Raw genomic sequence first — 7,781 nt, 5'->3', positions numbered from 1 at the left:
TGATGAGGGTTGATGTATATTGCTCCTTAACATGGTGCAAACATTTCAGTAATATACACTTCACAACACCTTGGCAATACAGGGCGACATTCAGAGTTCCCTCTAAGGTGCGCACGTGCATGGCCGCGCACAAGTAAAAGTCTGGCCTCACACAAACTTTCTCAGGCCACGCATCCGCCGGGAATGGAGCTGGGCTACGGTGTGAGACACTTAGTAAAGGTAAGCTCCCCCCCCTGCAAGTGGAGGCAGGGGCTGGCGTGGACTCTGCCACCTCTGGTGAACTGCTCTGCTCCCTTGCATTGCCTAGGAGGGCAAGGATGCATGTGGAGTCAGGGCCAGGGAGTGTAGCATTTTACAAACTGAGACCTACTGATTTACAATGATTTCTCCTAGGGCACCATGACCATACTGGCTCCATCCTATGGGCACCTACTAATTTCACCTGCCATGTCTTGGTGGTATAAGTGATAGATCAGGAGGCTACCCTAGAGTTGCTGTCCAGTCACAGTCCCAACAGATTCCTCTAAACCCTGCGGATTGCTAGACCCCTTATTGCAAGGGTGCCTAACCTTTTTGAATGTGGGGCCAGATCATGAACTTTTTATCACCCAGTGAGCCGGCAAGCCATATTCAAAGATGTCACAGGAAGTGGTATCACATCAGGAAGTGGTGTCACATGACCTTTGACACCAATGAAGTTGCAGGGGCTGACATGGTGCTGGTTGACATGGCATGCATGCCCAGGTTGACATGGTGCTGCAGGAGCCACTTGGCTACAACTGGGTTGACCTGGTGCTGGAGAAGCTGCAGGGCCAGGCCGGGGTTAAACTGGGGTCTGCCTGGCCAGGGGAGCAGGTGCCGCCATGCTGTGGGGCAGGGCAGGGCAGGGCAAGGCAGTGAGGCTCGCTTGAAGCGGGTGGACAGGTGAGGAGGCAGGTGCGGGCTGGCAGTGCCAGCGGCCGCTGCTTGGCTTCCCATATGGGGCCGCTCAAGCAGCGCAAGGTACGGGCACCAGCAACCACGCGCCCCGCAGCCCCGGACCTGCCCAGCCCGGCGCCCCCAGCTCCACCCGGGAACTTACCTCTGTCCACTATATGTCCACCACGTGCCTCTGTCCACCACGCATGTGGGCAGGGTATGGGCCATGCTGAAGCTCCCCTGGCCACACACCTGGGCAAGGGGCTGTCCCCAGCTTCTCTAATCAGGCGCGACTGGGGCAGCCCCACACCGCGGAGCCCTCGGGGCAGCAGCGGCAGGACCTGGCTCACTGATGAGCCCGGCCCTGCAGGAGTAAGCAGCTCCCTTCCGCTCGCTGCCAGCTGGGGCCCGTGGGCTGGCCCTGCCGACCTCACCACTGCCACCGTGGAGTGTGGAGCAGGTGCCTTGGGCCAGATAAAATGGCTTGGCAAGCTGATGGTGGCCCGCGGGCCGCATGTTGGACAAACCTGCCTTACTGGGTCCCACACTCAGGAGTTGCCTTATGATATCCCCCAAGCCTTATGGGCTAGATGCGTGACTCCAAACCACCCCTTTATCATGCCCCACACCTTGCAGATAATATGTAGACACTGTCTTATTGTGTTGAGGCCTCAGTTTAGTTTGGCCTTGGTTACTATACCCTCTGGCCCTGGGCTGTCTGCAGCCTCTGTTACTGAGCCCCAATGAGGCCTCCTCCTCCCCAGTAGCCTCATCCCGGTCCACTGGTTTAAATAACAAAAAGCACTAGTCCCTGGGCTACAACAGAACAATAACATAGGGTCCACACTCTATCCCTTTTAAGAAGGCAAGTTTCTCTCTCAATTGAATGGGCCTCCTCCCCACCAGCATTTATGAGCTCCTACAGCCCCTTAATCCTGCCTGCCTCAAAACAGGCAGTTAAGCATCTCCAAGTAGCTTCCTTCACAAGATCTCCTTCTCCCTTGGCTGCTACCAGAGAACTAACCCTCTAGTTCCAGCCCTGGGGTTTATATGTGGCCAGGGCTCTGCCTTCTTCTGGTCAGCTGACTGGGTGCAGGTGCAGACTAATTCCCTTGTTAGCCTGCTGCCACAATAATCTGCACCCGTGGGGTTTCTGCCTGGCTGCTGGGACCCTCTCCCTAGGCAGTTTCTGCTCTTTGAGGAGCAGGCACATTAGTACTCTGCAGCACTAAGGAAGAAAATCAGTGAGAGAGATGGACAAAAAACCTCATATCTCCTACCTTCTTATGCTATAATTAACCATGATACCACATTCTATCCTTTCCACATGATAAAATAGCATCCATAGACCCCAGCCAGAGTTGGGACTCCACTGAGCACAGTATAAGCACAGCACAGTATAAGCATATACAAAGACATGATCTTAGTCTCAAATAGTTTTCATACTTGTGACAAAAGCATTGACCATGGGACTTTCCACTCCTACCCTTGTGTACTGCTTGTACTGCTGCATGTGACAGCTGCCAAGAATGGAAGACAAGCATCTTCACTGATATCACCTATGTTGAGAACAATATAGAAACTTTTCTTCTGGTACTGTTGATGCCATCACCTGTCATGGAAGACAGTAGCATGTAAATGCAGGTCAGTTAAGGAGGAATTGACTCACAGGGATTTTATTTTCAGGTGTACACTTGTAAATGCAATGTTTATACATACAGTATTGCTTCTCCAGGGCTGCCCCATGCATTTAATACAGTAGGAGTTTATCTAGTCTCACTGTTGGACTGAGAAGCTGCTGAAATGGGACCTGTGACATTTTATTATTACTTACATGTACCTGACACTATATACCTATAGGTATATACCTGTGGTTGTACCTGAAGGTATCCATCGGAATTCAGACCCTATTTTACTCGCTGTTATACAAATGCAGATGAAGACAAGACCTGATCTGAAGACCTTCCACCTCAGCAGACAGCAAGGAATATGAGATGGAAGAAAAAAGGTAAGCAAAGTGATCCAGCTGATGTATGGTATTGTGACAGTGGTAGCCCTTTTGTAGAACTCACATTCCAATTAAGGGAAGGAATTGGTGCTTCTGGTGGGGGGAGGATGGAGTGGCCTCAGTTTCTGTCAATAGAGGGGGGTAGCATCAGGGACTTTCCATATGGCCACCCTGTCACTTCTCCCTTCTTGTTAGTCTCAGAGGATTTTGATTCACTTCAGGCAACACCATTTCCATTTATCTGCCCTGCAGTTCCAAGCTCCCATCTCTCCTCCCATTTTGCTGGGCCTGAATTTAGACAGCAAGGGGAACATGCTTTATTTTCTTCTGCAGTGTATTGCCAGACCCTTTTCTGTCCCTTTCACTGCCCACTGCAACATTTATTCCAGAGTCTTAGCAGCAGAAGTGCAACCCCCTGAACCACTGCGACCAGCTGAGTCGCGCAGCACATTCCACAGTTCATTGTCCCACTGCCGTTGTCCTGGTTTTACTTCTACAGAATGATCACAACAGCACTTTTCATCCTCTAAATGTCCCACACAAATGGGAGCACAAGTCAAACAAAAGCTACAACTGCTCTGTTTACTATAGAGAGAGACTGCTGGATTCCAATGAAAGGACAGGACGCTGCTGTTTTCACTGTAACTTGTTGGTAAAACAGTGAATAGTCCAGTCATAGCTCACAAAGGCTTTTTTTTTTTTTTTTTTTACATGGAAGAACCTCATGTAGAGCGGAGTTGAGTAGTTATCAACAGCCTGTGAAATGGGGGCATGGGCAAGTTTATTTCTTTTGATTGTTCTTTGAGGGACAGTTAAAATAAAACCCATCGGGCGTATCCTCACAAGGAGGAACATGCATTTCCCTGGGGACAAACAGCAGCAGTACAATATGTGCTTGGGGAACACCCATGCACACGTGCTCTGGTACATAGCACATTGCTCTGGGTGGAGTAGGGGAGGCTGGGATCAGCACCTAGACTGGCCCTGGCAGCCCTACCTAGGATCCAGGGGGCCTCTGGGAGCTGCAGCCATGGGGGTCCAGCAGCAGGGAACCTGGCTATCAGCCAAAGTATAGCTCTGGCTGGCCAGGCTCTGATTTCAAGCTACACACACTGCCACCACTTGAGCTGCCCTGATCTTTTCAGGCGGTTTTTTTTTGACACTGGAAACCCCCCACCCCCATGCTGCAAATTGGCAGTACAGGAAATGCCCGCATGTGCGGCGTGTGCAACATGCAGTGCCACAGATAGGTCTGCAGTGCCACATACTACACATACACACTCATTCGGATGTGCCCAATCATGTGCAAAAACTCACCAATGGAAACAGACAAGTCACTAAGAAAAAGTAATGCATGGCCAATAGATTTCCAGTCGCATTTATTCAGCCTCTTTATCATTGTTTGGTTCGGGTTAGGGATTGTGGAGTAATGGATTGGAAAGGACAGGCTGTACAGCTAACTTACACCTTTGCAATGGGTCCTGAGGCAGGGGCACTGAATACCCATGCAGTCCCAAAAAAACACAAAAACACAATGTGAATCTCAATTCTTTATCTGCTCCTCACTTTCTCTCTGGAGGATTGGAGGGAATTTGCTTCACCCCTTTTCATAGAGCCATTTACTCCTTTCCTAGGGGAACAGAGTCAAGACCCCTCCCTCTCCGCCCCCCGCCACTTATCAGTGGAGAGTATCGGGTGTGTAGCTCCTGCTCTCCCCACTACAGATGCAGGTGCAATCTGAGTAGCCTGACTTGGCATAGCAGCAAAATCAAAGGGGCCTTACTCCCTCCTTCCTTCCCTGCATGGCCAAACAAGAGCTATGACAATCTAGCCCTGAGGGCCTTATTAGAAATACTACACCTGGTGTTTGCATGGTCAGGCCCCTGCTAAGGGATATTTGGAACAGTCTGAGATACTGTCTACATAACGATACCTATGCAAGCAATGTTTCATGTACCATATTATTGTGTACACAGCACCACAGACCACGCACTGTGCTTTGTAGAACATAGAATGAGACATGGCCGGTATATCTCATATGTACTTGCCCGCCATCTCTTTTACTTTTCGGGTGGTTGGGAATGCAATTTTTCAGAGACATTTATTATTTAAAGTAGAATTAATCCCATGAAGAATTTAAAATACAGTATGTGTCTATTAATGAGAATGTTGCTATTGATTTAAATAGGGGTGGGAGTAAGCTGCATATTATTACCTAAATGTTTTGAGTGACATCGGTCTTTGTACAGGTGATATCTGTGTATCTGGCTTGAATATTACATATAATACACCTGCATATAAAATTATATGCAAGGACATCTGCTACATATTGTATACGCATCTATACAGCAGTCACGCTAGTAAAAATTAAAATGCTGTCATATAAATGAAGCCTTGCACTTTGCAAACACAAAAAGCTAAAATCTTTTGATCTCCCAAGTCTCCTTTCCAGTGTCCTACATATAGCATTTCAGATGGCAAATCTAACGTGAGGCTTAATGCAGGGGAAACTCTGATTTTCTTAGAAGGCTCAAAGGAAAATTCAGGATTATATTAAAGACACGAGGTTAGTTATTAGTAATGCCGTTCTTCAAAGGAGTATAGAAACTGGGAGGACTGATGTCATGGGAGAGCCCAGTAACGATGAAAATGTTTTTTAAAAGTTAACCCTTTCTTTTGCTGCTCTTCAATAGCAGTGAAAAGTGTTGATAATATGTTTTCCTGTCTGCTCTGTGATTTAAGAATGCCCCCTCATGCTTATCTTGTGCAAGTAGTCTGATTTTTCTTCTAAAGTTTTTTTTTTTTAAACCTACTACAATGGTGTAAAGCTAATATAAAGAACACCCTAGTCAGCTCCAAGAAGATAATGCAAGACTTGACAGAAGGAGCTATTCTCCCCATCAGCTGATCATTGTACATAATACAGATGCTAAGCTTTTCCTGGCTGTTCCTAGCCTCTGTTATAAAGTTAACTTTCTTCATTTTCACTTATGTCAGGGATTTCTTTTTGTCTTGTTTTTTTTCCATGTGAGGACTATTGACTCTGCTTGCTGATATTAGCTTAGATTCCAAAGCAAAAATGGGGGTATTTATGCTGTTTGCCCATATTACAAGCCCAGTTTAATGCTTGAAAAGCTCTTGATACATGTTAGTCTACTGACTGCCTGCAGCCTCATACACAGCATCCTTGCACAGGTTATTACTGTTACCAGCATGATATCCAAGCATGGAGGTGTTCAGTTAGGGGGCTTATAACATGAGCATTTTGTGCCTGCTCTCAGCATGGCCTTCTCTGACTTCTGCTTACAGAACCCAAGCTCCCCCACCTGAGTGCTGTGACATATGCCTATGCATATACTCAGCCAGAATGCAGCCCTGGTCCTATTTGTTCTTTTAATAAGAAATGACAGGCCAGTGCCTCAAGTCTGTTAGGGTGGCTTGTATCAGTAATAAAGAATATGTAAAGAGTGACTCACTTTAAATAAAACACACAGGATTCTTTTATTTTACTTGCAATGAAAAGTGTTACTTCTGCAAGTCATTACTTTCTAATTCTATAATTACTGGATATGGCAAAACACTTGAGGTTTTTCATTAAATAATCTCATAAACCAAAATGATCATTTTCAATTACTCTTCTAAAAGATATAATTGGATCTAATTTCTACTGGGGCTTGTCTACACATAGTTATTCTGGAAAAAGTCTATCCCAGAATAACTCCATATGTGATTATTCTAGAATAAGAATGTCCATTCGTGGAGTTAATCAAAAACACGTAGTTACTATACTTTAACTCTACACTTAATCCAAACACAGATTCAGTCTTGATGCTCACACATGAGTAGAACTGTAACTAGAAAAGAATTAGAACACAAGTCTGACTGTATAAAGAAATGTTTTTTTCTCATTTACAAAATAGGATGCTTGTACACACAGAGCCGTGTGTGTACAAGTACACCGATTTTTTACCTGGACAGCTAACTATGGAATAAAGCCCAAACAATGTTAATTAATTCATCACAGCTGCCCTACCCTCTTTTGGGTAGGGGAAAGATGAGTGTGCATGTTGTTGGGCTGGGGAGCTCAGTGTAACGAGGTATGAGGCACGATATATTATTTCAACAAACTTTCCTCTACTGACCTATAACTTTCTGAGGAATCAGTATATAAAAAATCTTCTTCCCAGGGTTCAAATTACAATTTGACTCTTGGGGTCTGCAAAAAAAATTAAACCGGTTCAAGACATCTCCTGGGAGGATCACTCAGCAAAATCCGAGCGGTCGCAAAGCTTCCTATCATGCGTGGATGACCTCTACCTAACTCAAGAAGTCTACGGGCCAACGAGAGGTAAAGCGCTGCTCGACCTGGTACTGGCTACTGGGGATGACCTACTTGGTGACCTAGTGATCAATGGGAAGCTGGGTGACAGCGACCACGAGCTGATCACCTTCACCATCCACCATAAAGCTGGCAAGTCAGTCAGCAACACAGAAGTCCCTGACTTCAGGAAAGCCGACTTTGACAAGATCAGGAGGCTTGTCAGTGAGGCCCTAAGGGACCATGACCCCAGGGGGAGGGGAGTCCAGGACGAGTGGTTGCTCCTCAAGGGAGCAATCCTCAACGCACAAGCTAATTCTATTCCATCTCGGAGGAAAGGCAGCAAGAGGGCACAGCAGTCCCCCTGGCTCTCCAGGGATCTGGCAGACCTCTTGAGGCTAAAAAGAAAGGCCTACAAAGGATGGAGGATGGGATTCACCTCCAAGGAGAATTATTCTGCACTGGTCCGGTCCTGCAGGGAGCAAACCAGGAAAGCTAAGGCTGCAACTGAACTCCAACTAGCTTTGAGCATCAAGG

The 7,781-nt window shown here is 46.8% G+C and overlaps 1 long non-coding RNA gene across 1 annotated transcript in view; it reads left to right on the top strand.

Moving 5' to 3' along the window:
• Positions 1–2,855: 2,855 nt before the first annotated feature.
• The window catches only part of LOC109324708, a 41,035-nt gene continuing 36,109 nt past the window's right edge, over positions 2,856–7,781 (top strand). Inside the window, exon 1 of the long non-coding RNA XR_002104985.1 lies at positions 2,856–2,926. This is a non-coding gene — a long non-coding RNA (uncharacterized LOC109324708). The remainder of the gene's footprint in view (positions 2,927–7,781) is intronic.

This window comes from Crocodylus porosus, unplaced genomic scaffold (assembly GCF_001723895.1).
Source record: "Crocodylus porosus isolate Cpor-Errol unplaced genomic scaffold, CroPor_comp1, whole genome shotgun sequence".
NCBI classification, from domain to species: domain Eukaryota; kingdom Metazoa; phylum Chordata; order Crocodylia; family Crocodylidae; genus Crocodylus; species Crocodylus porosus.
This window is presented reverse-complemented; position numbering and strand designations above follow the sequence as displayed.